The sequence below is a fragment of the Giraffa tippelskirchi genome, chromosome 6, assembly GCF_054371585.1.
Source record: "Giraffa tippelskirchi isolate mGirTip1 chromosome 6, T2T-mGirTip1v1.2.pri, whole genome shotgun sequence".
Taxonomy (NCBI): domain Eukaryota; kingdom Metazoa; phylum Chordata; class Mammalia; order Artiodactyla; family Giraffidae; genus Giraffa; species Giraffa tippelskirchi.
This window is the reverse complement of record NC_137280.1, coordinates 47,422,036-47,435,885: the sequence shown is the minus strand read 5'-3', so window position 1 is coordinate 47,435,885 and position 13,850 is coordinate 47,422,036. Positions and strand designations below refer to the sequence as shown.

Genomic DNA, 13,850 nt, shown 5'->3' with positions numbered 1-13,850 from the left:
CGACATCAATATCATCAATATTTCAAAGCACTTTCTATAAGGTAAGATAGTGAACAGTTCTGGGGGTTTTTGTACCCCAACATTTATTCAGTGGTTGCGAGAGACCCTATGTTTCTTCAGGTAGTATAATATAATGTTGATTGGAGACAATATTGCTTACTTTAAGACTGTGAAATGAAGGTAGATTTTTGGTAAAGAGTGATGTCAAAGTGTCTGCTATGAGGTAGTGTGTGCAACTCGCACACGTACATCCTTGTTCTGTGGGCTTCTTTCACCTCCTATTCCAAGAAGGTTCAAAAACCAACCTCTTGGATTTCTGGACTTGATTTTGAGACGTGAGCAGATAAAGCACTACTTGATTTTCTGGACTTACTTTGCTTGGGTTACACCCTGGGAAATATTGCAGGTGTTACTGTCAACTAGTTTTGAATCTATCCAAATACTGTTTACAATAGCTAGAAGCAACCTAGACGTCCATCAGCAGATGAATGGATAAGAAAGCTGTGGTACATATACACAATGGAATATTATTCAGCTATTAAAAAGAATGCATTTGAATCAGTTCTAATGAGGTGGATGAAACTGGAGCCTATTATACAGAGTGAAGTAAGTCAGAAAGAAAAACACCAATACAGTATGTTAACGCGTATATATGGAATTTAGAAAGATGGTAATGATGACCCTATATATGAGACAGCAAAAGAGACACAAATGTAAAGAACAGTCTTTTGGACTCTGTGGGAGAAGGTGAGGGTGGGATGATTTGAGAGAATAGCATTGAAACATGTATATTACCATATGTGAAATAGATTGTTAGTCCAGATTCAATCCATGAGACAGGGTGCTCAGGGCCAGTGTACTGGGATGACCCTGAGGGATGTGATGGGGAGGGAGGTAGGAGGGGGGAGGTTGGTTCAGGATGGGGAACACATGTACACCCATGGCCAATTCATGTCAATGTATGGCAAAAACCACTACAATATTGTAAAGTAATTGGCCTCCAATTAAAATAAATTAATTTTTTAAAAAGATATATTGATTATCTCTAAAGATACTTCCTTTGCTGCCTGGAAATAGATTGGGTTTAAATTTCAAGTGTGCTATTAAAACTGCAAATCCTCCCATTAGGAAATCTCCTTCAAGACTGTCCTTCCACAGTGGAAGAATGTTCTTTCCTCTTCCCCGTTGGCCTTTGCTCTATTTTCATCTCTGTCTCAGCCCAGCCCACGCCTCATTAAAACCATTTCATTGTGGACTGATGAATGAAACAAATGACATGTGAAAGAACCTCTTTTCTGACAATTTCAGCTTCATAAAAGGCAAAAATCTCTTTATTGATAACAATGCCTGAGTAGGAGCAGGGCTCTAGCTTTTCGAAGCCCTAGGTTTCACGGGCATTCTCTCCGTGGAGCTCTCAGGTTCACAATTATCACAGTGAAGTGCTTGTAATTATCTGCTCGGGCCCCAGGACTTCTGAGACAATCCTGAGCCTCTCTTCAGGGCATTAGAAGTAACTAGGCTTCTAATTACCACATTATGCAGCTTTGAAATGAATTGAAATTTTGGATTTTATTCAATTAAGAAAATATATCTGGAGCCCACTTGGAAACCGAGCACCCATTCACGCAGCTAATGGCTCTGACCCAACAGTAGCTAAATGGCAGTGTTACTTCTCCACATACTCCCACCTCTTAATGCTGGTCACTTGGCCCAAATCAGTTGCACAGCAATATGAATCAGTTATTAAGAGGATAGTGTAATAAGTCCTTTCTTTTTATGAAACAGATACCCTGACCATAATAGTTGAGGGTTTACAGCATCCTCTGAGATTACAGCAATTTTCCCAAGTGGTGTGAATATCAGTATGCCCTGAGGACATGTTAAAATTCGCTCTTCAGATCCATCAAATCAGATTTTCCAAGGGATGCGCATACCCAGGAAAGAACAAGAAGCACCAGTTTCATCACAGTCTTTTATCTTAAAAGATAATCACAAAAACACAATTCAATTTTATGTCAAATATTTATGAAGAAAATATTGTGTCTGTCCTGCTAGATTCTCTGACAGACATGAAGAGAAAAAAGATAATACATGACAAAATATTTTTTCCTATGTATCAGGTGCTTTGCATATTCACCTCTACATATTCATAATATTGAGGTAAATTGTAGATTTCCATTTTACAGATAAGGGAAATGGGGCTTAGAAGAACAAAGTCATTTGCTCACACAGCTAGTGAATAATGGACCCCAGTCACCCTGGTCCCTCATCTCATGCTCTATCCACCACCTCCACTGCCTTACATTGCTCCTCAAGTGAGTTAAGTTATGCGCCCAGAGCAGAACACAAGGCAAAATGTCAGAGCCCAGTGAGAGTAGAGATGCAAGTTCTAATGGCATTTAAGCAAAAGACCATGTTAGTGTGATCTGGACCAAGTTAGGAAGACTTCAAGCAAGAAGCGAGGTGGGAGGAAGAAGAGAGCACATTATACCTGGCAGCCAAGTGGGGGTAAGGGGGACAGCTCCTGTTTCTTGTGGAGATGAGACCCACAGCATCTCCCATCACTGGGCAAGTGCTGGCTCATACTAGGGAGACTTGGTGGATTCAGGGAAGTCTTCAGAGACATCCACCCAGACATCTTCCTGCCATGTTTCTGGGTCCCAGGTTTTCTCAACCAGGGCCCTGATCTTGGTCTGACAGACCTGGCTCAGCGGAGCATTCAAAATCTCTGAACTTTGCAATTCTCTCTAAAGATGCTGCTCAGCCAGGTCTCTTTGTAAGCTTTTAAAGACAACCTCTGGCTCTCAGGTTAGCCTTTAACTGCTTGTCAAAGGCCCTGGTTTCTCACAGAAGGGTTCCCATTGCCTTCTCAGCAGGGCACTGGAACAACTAAATAGTAACCAGTTGACTCCACTGCCTCTACAGACAACTCCGTTTCGCCCCCTAATCTTCAAATGCTGAATCATTGCTCCCACAAGGGGGTCTCCCTCACTGGGGGTTTTCCCCAAGTCACCTAAACTGCTGAAGGTTAGCACTTGGGCCCCACCCTGTGCCAGGGATCACCCATGCCCTAAACATCACTCAGAATGTTTGTGAGTTTCAGGATGTTTCTCAGCCCTCTCTGACTTCCAGGCTGTGAATAAGCCTATTTCACAACCCCATCTGACACCCTACTTTCTCAGACTGCTCTGGTTATCACCTCCGCTAGTTTGGGTCCTCTAAGGCTGTATATGCAGGAGATCTGTAGAGAGAAATGCCTGTGAAGGTAAAGGGGAGAAGCAGAAGGCAGGAAGGGCCTTAGACCACAGAGCAGGTCTGTACTTGAGAATGAGAGGGGAAAGGAGGGGACTGGGCAGGTAAAACCTGGGACTGGGTAAGGTCAGCTGGGCTGATTGGGGATTCCTGGTTGGAGACAACCTGCCATCTCTCAAGGACAGACCTGCATTACTACCCTCACTGTGATCTGCCAGTGGCTGGGAGTGGCCCACGTTTCTTGGCCTGGTGTGAACGTGGTGGGGGTTCGAGCGAGCAAGCAGCTGGGGCTGCCAGGCGACACAGCTCCCTCCAGCACGACTGAACAGTGCACTTTCACAAGTGCACAGTAACACACTAGGGAACAAACTGTGTCTGACCAAGATGTTAATGACTGATAATGGCTTAAGACGGTAGTCATTCTTAGATAACATTCACCTTTTGATAGCTCTGCACAAAGGAATGACAATAACAGAGTAATTTTAAGATACACAGCAGGACCAATATGGGCTTCCTTGGTGGCTCAGCGGTAAAGAATCTGCTTGCAATGCAGGATTGATCCCTGGGTGGGGAAGATCCCCTGGAGAAGGAAATGGCAATCCACTCCAGCATTCTTGCCTGGGAAATCCCTTGGACAGAGGATACTGGTGGGCTACAGTCTATGGGGCCGCAAAGAGTCAGACACAACTTAGCTACTATACACAACACACAGCATAATAGCAGGACCAATGGAAAAATAATTTGGTGCAATTCAATCTCCCTTTGCTCTCCTCAAATCATACTACATAGGAAGCTCTTCTGTATGGTATGTATGCCCTTGATAGCCTCATAAAATGAAACAGTACCATTTTAGAACTCAAAAGAAGATATTTCAGTTTGGGAGTAGGAAATGAAATGCTCAAAATAAAGTCCATTTCTGCCTCCCTATCTTGGATTGAGAGGTGAATAGTATTCAATATCAATATTACAACTGAATAAAGCAGTTTTTCCACTTGCATTTTTAATAACCAGGAAAAGAGTAGTGACGCCAACCTGCATGGACTCTTAAAATTGGAAGGGTCCTATAATCATGTTCATTGTATATCAATCTCCTGTCTGCAGCAAACCTCTGTGCAATGTTCTCATCCCAAATTCCCAAGAGGCTCATTGACCTTGGTTTGCATACCTCCAGCAACAGAGAACTCACTACTTCCTGAGGTAGTTCATTTTTAAAAAGTAATTGAGTCAGCACTCTTTGCCATACGTGGCCATAGTTTTTCACATATTATCTCATTATGTCATTATCTCATAATGAGTCATTATCACTGATTCATTATCACCAGGGAGGAAGATTTTGTTCCCACATTTCTGGGGAGCCTGAGGCAGAGTGGTAAGTGATTTACTTGGAATTCAACTTCAAGCCAGGTTCCCTTACTCAGTCACAAATGCCTTAGAATATGAAGAATCTGTCTCTAGTTTCAACTTTTACTGATTGTGGTTCACATAGAACAAGCCAGATATTATCACACACATGATGCCCACTGAAATATTACCTGAGTCAGGCCTTACATTATTTTAATATCCAGGTTACAAGCCCCGATTCTTCAACTATTCCTCAACTGCATCATCCACAGATGCTTCACCAGACATGCTCACTCAGATGCACTCAGGATTCTCATATCCCTTTTGATGTGATGTCCACTAAACTGAGCAATCCTCTAGACGTGTTACCATGCATGCAATGTGGCAGGAAACCAACACGTTCCTTTCCCCACAGACTATACTTCTGTTGATGGAAGCACATACCACGCTGTTGAGTCAATAGACTTACAAGCAACTAAAACCTCTAGGCAGCTATTAAATTGTATCTCCCCCATCCTGTATTGGCATGTGTTTTTTGGATTGTATTTATTCTCCTTAACTTTAAACATATTAAGAACTAGTCCACTGTTCTAGCCTGTTAAAATTCTTAACCCCTATGGTACCATGTGAAATCATGTCATCTATAAAGCAGGGGCTGTGAAAGAGCATCTGAGTATTAATGAACACTGTAGAGACCAGCCTGTCTCATCGCCATCTATTTATGGGACCTGGTAAGACCTCGTTCCCTCCTTCCACTTCTCCTCTCTGTCATAATGCTTCCCTCTCCTTTCTGACTCATGGCACAGCCCCTGGATCAGAAGCATTAGACCCATCCCGGTCTAACAGAATCAGAACCTGCACTTTAACAAGATTCCAGGTGATTCTGAGTGTACATCAAATCGTAGCTGCTCCCTTGCACCTGAGCAAGTGACTTCACTCAGCTTCCTCATCTATCAAAAGAGGGAGAAGGATAAGAGCGAAGCGCCCCAGCAGCACGCAAGTCCTGTAATCCTCTGCTTCCTCTTACTTCCTAAGGTGCCATGAACTTGTTCCCAGAATCATCCTGACGTTGCACCATGAAGACAAGGGAAAATGGATGACTGATATAAAGATATGTCTCATCTCTTTCAATATTAATAGCCGTAAATGAGAATCTTTAGCTCTAGAGAGGCAAGGGGCCAGTTCCGCTGCCTTGAGTCATTTGATCTCTGTCCTAATTGAATACCAGACTTAACTAAGTTCCAGAAATATGGCAGTAGCACAGAGACCAATGCCACAAAAGGGCTCTGAGGGTGTCTTGTCTGTCTGGGGATAAGGAATGTTCTCATCTTTCCATGGGACTAAAAAAGGCTCCTTCTGTATCAGTTGATGAGAGTTCAAGTTCTAGCCAGGGTCCTCATCTGTAAATTAGGGGTAGTGTTTTTTGCTGTGAGGTGTACATGAGATTATTTCTCTGACATGCTTAGCCCAGAAGAACTTGATAAACACTCAGTATTGTTTTAATTGTTATTCTTTCATCTCTAAGACAGGAATGCTTTTAATTATTCCACAGGGCTGGTGTATGTACTAAATGATGTGTACAAATATACATTGTAAATGGTTATAAATTACCCAACACTTGTTATTTTCTGACTTTTCTGATCATCTATAACATAGAGAACAATTGCTGAGCAAAGCTGTATAGGTATCTATCACCTGAAAATCAAAAGGAAGCTAAAAGGAGAAGAGAAATAAGCCAGAGAGAGGCAGGGCTCCAAGTGGGCTTGTCACCCATAACGTTACTACAAATCAAATCAATATTTCATCTGAGTATATTAGTTAGGATTCTAGAGACAAACAGAACCAATAAAAGATAGAGAGAGAGACCGGGGTAGGGGTGGAGTGAATAAATGAAAAAGAATGAGAGAAATAAAGATTTATTTTGAGGAATTGCTTAATGCAATTTTGGAAGCTGGTTAAGCCCCAAATCTACAGTGGAGGTTGGTAGACTGGAGACCCAGGGAAGAGCTGACATTGCAGCTTGATCCAGTCTCACTCTGAAGGCAGAATTTCTCCATCCTCTGGGGACCTCAGTCCTTTTCTTTGAAGGCTTTCAACTGAGTTGATGAGGCCCACCCACATTATAGGGTAATCTGCTTTACTCAAAGTCTACCAATCTGAATGAAAGTCAGTCAGTGCAGTTGCTCAGTTGTGTCTGACTCTTTAAGACCCCATGAACTACAGCATGCCAGGTTTCCCTGTCCATCAGCAACTCCCATAACTTGCTCAAACTCATGTCCATTGAGTCAGTGATGCCATCCAACCATCTTATCCTCTGTCATCCCCTTCTCCCCCTTCGATCTTTCCCAGCATCAGGGTCATTTCCAGTGAGTCAGTTCTTCACATCAAGTACTGGAGCTTCAGCATCAGTCCTTCCAATGAATATTCAGGACTGATTTCCTTTAGGATTGACTGGTTGAGTCTCCTTGCAGTCCAAGGGACTCTCAAGAGTCTTCTCCAGCACCACAGTTCAAAAGCATCAATTCTTCAGCGCTCAGATTTCTTTATGGTCCAACTCTCACATCCATACATGACTAGTGGAAAAACCATAGCTTTGACTAGATGGACCTTTGTTGGCAAAGTAATGTCTCTGCTTTTTAATATGCTGTCTAGGTTGGTTACAGATTTTCTTCCAAGGAGCAAGCATCTTTTAACTTCATGGCTGCAGTCACCATCTGCAGTGATTTTGGAGCCCCCAAAAATAAAGTCAGTCACTGTTTCCATTGTTTCCCCATCTATTTGCCACGAAGTGATGGGAGCAGATACCATGATCTGAATTTTCTAAATGTTGAGTTTTAAGGCAACTTTTTCACTCTCCACTTTCACTTTCATCAGGAGGTTCTATAGTTCTTTGCTTTCTGCCATAAGGGTGGTGTCATCTGCATATCTGAGGTTATTGCTATTATTCCTGGCAATCTTGATTACAGCTTGTGTTCATCCAGCCTGACATTTCACATGATGTACTCTGCATATAAGTAAATAAGCAGGGTGAGAATATACAGCCTTGACATATCCTTTCCTGATTTGGAACCAGTCTTTTGCTCCATATCCAGTTCTAACTGTTGCTTCTAGACCTGCATACAGGTTTCTCAGGAGGCAGGTCAGGTGGTCTGGTGTTTCCATCTCCTTGAAGAGTTTTCCACAGTTTGTTGTGATCCACATAGTCAAAGGCTTTGGCATAGTCAATAAAACAGAAGTGGATGTTTTTTCTGGAACTCTCTTGCTTTTTCTATGATCAAACAGATGTTGGCAATTTGATCTCTGGTTCCTCTGCCTTTTCTAAATCCAGCTTGAACATCTGAAGTTCACATTACCTGTACTGTTGAAGCCTGGCTTGGAGAATTGAGCATTACTTTGCTAACGTGTGAGATGAGTGCAACTGTGCGGCAGTTTGAACATTCTTTGGCATTGCCTTTCTTTGGGATTGGAATAAAAACAGACCTTTTCAAGTACTGTGGCCACTGCTGAGTTTTCCAAATTTTCTGGCATATTGATGGCCAGCATCATCTTTTAGGATTTGAAATAGCTCAACTGGAATTCCATCACCTCCACCAGCTTTGTTCGTAGTGATGCTTCCTAAGGCCCACTTGACTTCGCACTCTGGGATGTCTGGCTCTAGGTGAGTGATCACACCATCGTGGTTACCTGGGTCATGAAGATCTTTTTTGTATAGTCCTTCTGTGTATTCTTGCCATCTCTTCTTATATCTTCTGCTTCTGTAAGGCCTATACCATTTCTGTCCTTTATTGAGCCCATCTTTGCATGAAATGTTGCCTTGGTTTCTCTAACTTTCTTGAAGAGACCTCTAGTCTTTCCCATTCTATTGTTTTCCTCTATTTCTTTGCACTGATCACCGAAGAAGACTTTATATCTCTCCTTGCTATTCTTTGGAACTCTGCATTCAAGTAGGTAGATCTTCCCTTTCCTCCTTTGTCTTTTGCTTCTCTTCTTTTCTTAGCTATTTGTAAGGCCTCCTCAGACAATCATTTTGCCTTTTTGCATTTCTTTTTCTTGGGGATGGTCTTGATTACTGCCTCCTGTACAATGTCACAAACCTCTATCCATAGTTCTTCAGACACTCTATCAGATCTAATCCCTTGAATCTATTTGTCACTTCTATTCTACAATCGCAAGGTATTTGACTTAGGTCATACCTGAATGGTCTAGTGGTTTCCCCTACTTTCTTCAATTTAAGTCTGAATTTGGCAATAAGGAGTTCATGATCTGAGCCACAGTCAGTTCCCAGTCTTGTTTTTGCTGACTGTATAGAGCTTCTCCATCTCTGGCTACAAAGAATATAATCAATCTGATTTTGGTATTGACCATCTGGTTATGTCCATGTGTAGAGTCTTCTCTTATGTTGTTGAAAGAGGGTGTTTGCTATGACCAGTATGTTCTCTTGACAAAGCTCTGTTAGCCTCTGCCCTGCTTCGTTTTGTACTCCAAGGCCAAATTTGCCTGTTACTCCAGTTATCTCTTGACTTCCTACTTTTGCATTCCAGTCCCCTATAATGAAAAGGACATCTTTTTGGGGTGTTAGTTCTAGAATGTCTTGTAGGTCTTCATATAACTGTTCAACTTCAGCTTCTTCAGCAGTACTGCCTGGGGTATTGACTTGGATTACTGTGATATTGAATGGTTTGCCTTGGAAACAGACAGAGATCATTCTGTCGTTTTTGAGACTGCATCCAAGTACTGCATTTCAGACTGTTTTGCTGACTATGAGGGCTACTTCATTTCTTCTAAGGGATTCTTGCCCATAGTAGTAGATATAATGGTCAGCTGAGTTAAATTCACCCATTCCAGTCCATTTTAGTTCACTGATTCCTAAAACGTCGATGTTCAATCTTGCCATCTCCTATTTGACCACTTCCAACTTGGCTTGATTCTTGGACCTAACCTTTCAGGTTCCTATGTAACATCGTTCTTTACAACATTGGGATTTACTTCCATCACTGGTCACACCCACAGCAGGGTGTTGTTTTGCTTTGGCTCCATCTCTTCATTATTTCTGGAGTTATTTCTCCACTCTTCTCCAGTAGCATATTGGGCACCTACTGACCTGGGGAGTTCATCTTTCAGTGTCCTATCTTTTTGCCTTTTCATACCGTTCATGGGGTTCTCAATGCAAGAATATGGAAGTGGTTTGCCATTCCCTTCTCCAGTGGGCCACATTTTGTCAGAACTCTCCACCATGACCAATCCGTCTTGGGTGGCCCTATGTGGTATGGCTCATACTTTCATTGAGTTAGACAAGGATGTGGTCCATGTGATCTGAATGAAAAGCTCATCTAAAAAAAATACTCTCATAGCAACAGCCTGACTAGTGTTTGACTAAGTATCCAGGTACTGTGGCCTAGCCAAGTTGATACATGAAATTAGCCATTACACTATATTTTAGGCAAACACCTGCTCAACACAGCTTTTACTATATCCTTGCCTTCTTGCTCTATAGACCTCTTTATTTTACCAGAAAAAGCAATAGATTGCTTTATTCTGCCTGTCCTGAAACTACATTGAGGCACTGACAGGTTCTTTTTATTTATTTATTTTCTACAAGAAAGAAAGAAGTCTTCCGACTTAATGTGAATTATAATAGCAAATTTTGTCACATGAAAGTGATGTACCAGGCAATTTGCACACATTCTCCACAATAACAACCCACAATTCTGAACATTTGCAACTATTGGCTACTTCACTGAGGAGACACAAAGGTTTCTAACAGTTGTAATACTTCACCCAATCTTTGCATGAAATGTTGCCTTGGTATCTGTTGCTCAGTCGTGTCTGACTGTTTGTGACCCCATAGACGCATGTCAGGTTTCCCTGTCCATCACCAACTCCTGGAGCTTGCTCAAACTCATCTCCATTGAGTCAGTGATGCCATTCAACCATCTCATCCTCTGTAATCCCCTTCTCCTCCTGCCTTCAATCTTTCCCAGCATCAGGGTCTTTTCCAGTGGGTCAGTTCTTCGCATCAGGTGGCCAAAGTATTGGAGTTTCGGCTTCAACATCAGTCCTTCCAGTGAATATTCAGGACTGATTTCCTTTAGGATTGACTGGTTGAATCTCCTTGCAGTCCAAGGGACTCTCAAGAGTCTTCTCCAACACCACAGTTCAAAAGCATCAATTCTTTGGTGCTCAGCTTTCTTTATGGTCCAACTCTCACATCCATACATGACTACTGGAAAAACCATAACTTTGACTAGATGAACCTTTGTCAGCAAAGTAATGTCTCTGCTTTTTAATATGCTGTCTAGGTTGGTCATAGCTTTTCTTCCAAGGAGCAAGGATCTTTTAATTTCATAGCTTCAGTCACCATCTATAGTGATTTTGGAGCTCAAGAAAATAAAATCTGTCACTCTTGCATTGGTGCAATGATTGCACTGAGTTGCAATGGTGAGCTGCAATAAGTGAGCATTTGAAGCAAGTTCTATATTAATCCAAAGCCTTTGCTCATTCCAATGTGTTGTACTGCTGATGGCAAAGATATCTTAGTACAGTGATTTTTTTTGTGACTTTTTTTTTTAAAGCTGGAACAAATGGTTCTGCTAACTTTTCTTCACTCTGTTTATTACATCAGCATTTAACATCAATTTAGGTAACAGAACAGACATTCGCCATTCTCTATATGTGATGATTCACTCTAATAATCTATTTCCCTCTTTTTGAACTGATTTGCCTTCACCAACTAGTTATGGTAGATCTATCAAGAGAAAGTTATAGATGATCAAATTCATGATCAGTTGCAAAGGTACTGCCTTAGCCTTAGTGGTCACTTACTGAAACCTATCTTCAAGAGGTCAACATAGCCCCTCAGTGCCATGCTGTGTCCAAAGACAGTCTTTCTAGGAAAACTGGGGTTAATTGTCCTGCGATGACTTTAGTAAACCCTTCAAAGTCCTGACAGAGAAATGAATCACCAAGAAAACTCGCTCAACTCATAAAGAGAATTTGACCCAAATATAATGGACTGATAAAAAGAAAAGGGATTTTAAGATAATTACATAATGATCTTATAACTATTGCTACTGCCCCCTAGTAATGTGTAAAAGCTGTTTGCACAGATATTTTGTCTTTAGCATGGAGCCCATAACAATCATGTTCTGTCACTTTAGGTAAGATCCTCATATCCCTTTAAATCTCAACATGCTCATCCCTCAAAATTAAGAGAATGAAATGAGATAACACATGTGGAAAGGGGCTTGAAACTGTAAATCAAGCTATTCTAAGATTAAAATTTTATTTAAAATTTTAAAACCTGACTTGGGAGCACTTGAGTAGCCTAATCTCTACCTGAACAGTTTAATGACCAAGAGTTGAGAATACTCAGTAAATAGTAGTGCTGTATTCAAAGACAGTCATCAATACCACGTCCATGGTCTAAATAGTTCCCCTATCTCACTCATGTCCAGCTTCCTTAAAACAGGATGTGAAACCCCTACATTTATGGTGCAGAGCAGAAAGATGTACTACAAAGAACAAGCACATCTGACAGCTCATAGAAAGAAAATTAATAAATGCTCCCCATGTCTGTCAACAGTTCTAAAAATCTACATGATATGACACTCAGCTGTGAAGCTTAAAAAACTTTTCTAAACTATCAGTAATAATGACACATTATAACCAACCACAATGTGTTGGAGAAGACTCTTGAGAGTCCCTGGACTGCAAGGAGATCCAACCAGTCCATCCTAAAGGAGATCAGTCCTGGGTGTTCATTGGAAGGACTGATGTTGAAGCTGAAACTCCAATACTTTGGCCACCTCATGAGAAGAGCTGACTCATTGGGAAAGACCCTGATGCTGGGAAAGATTGAGGGCAGGAGGAGAAGGGGACGACAGAGTATGAGATGGCTGGATGGCATCACCAACTCGATGGACATGGGTTTGGGTGGACTCAGTGAGTTAGTGATGGACAAGGAGGCCTGGCGTGCTGCGGGTCATGAGGTCACAAAGAGTCGGACATGACTGAGCGACTGAACTGAACTGAACTGATAAAGAGAAGAGTGAATTGTCTTCCATTCTCCCTATAGAAAATACTGCAAAACTGTTATCACACAGAAGAGATGGTGAAGAATTTACAGCCAAGAATGAAGGGGGAAATTTCTATATCAATGCATCAGGCATTTGATTCTGTGATATTTGTTCTCATCAGCTTTATAAAATCTGTACTTTGGTGTGATCTCTTAGTATAACTAATTCTGTACCTAATTTTCTATTTTTTAATTTTGTATTCTTTTCCTTAATGAGAAATATCAAAATTATGTAAGCTTTACACCCTTCAAAATTGAGTTCTACCCTGACTGTAAATTCTCAAGTCAGAAAGAATGTGATGAAAGTAGTGATTTATGGGAGCAAAAAAGGAATTAATGTTTAAATTGTATCCAAGTTTTGATTTCACAGTAATTATTTTTATAAGAATATAAATTATCTTAATTTGAGAAATACAAAATAATCTTTATAGAAGAACTGTCTTAAAATGGTAGTTAGTGTCACACAATATGGAAGTTCATAACATTGTATGGAGGCAGTGACCAAAACCATACAATGGAGGCAATGGCCAAGAAAAAGAAATGCAAGAAGGCAAAATGTTTGTCTGAGGAGGCTTTACAAATAGCTGAGAAAAAGAGAGACGCGAAAGGCAAGGGAGAAAGGAAAAGATATTCCCAACTGAATTCAGAGTTCCAGAGAATAGCAAGGAGAGATAAGAAGGCCATCTTAAATGAACACTGCAAAGAAATAGAGGAAAACAATAGAATAAGACTAGACATCCCTTCAAGAAAAGTGGACATATCAAGGTAACATTTTATGCAAGGATGGGCACAATAAAGGACAGAAACAGTAAGGACCTAACAGAAGCAGAAGAGATTAAGAAGAGGTGGCAAGAATACACAGTAGAACTATACAAGAAAGGTCTTAATGACCCCAATAACAATGATGGTGTGCTCACCCACCTAGAGCCAGACATCCTTGAGTGTGAAGTCAAGTGGGCCTTAGGAAGCATCACTACAAACAAAGCTGGTGCAGGTGATGGAATTCCAGTTGAGCTATTTCAAACCCTAAAAGATGATGCTGTGAAAGTGCTGCACTCAATATGCCAGCAAATTTGGAAAACTCAGCAGTGACCACAGGACTTGAAAAGGTCAGTTTTCATTCCAATCCCAAAGAAGGGCAATACCAAAGAATGTTCAAACTACCACACAATTGCGCTCATTT

At 41.2% G+C, this 13,850-nt stretch overlaps 1 protein-coding gene across 3 annotated transcripts in view; it reads right to left on the bottom strand.

Annotated features, from left to right (window-relative positions):
* Positions 1-13,850, bottom strand: part of PDE7A (phosphodiesterase 7A) — a 600,339-nt gene that overhangs the window by 460,511 nt on the left and 125,978 nt on the right. The window lies entirely within an intron of this gene.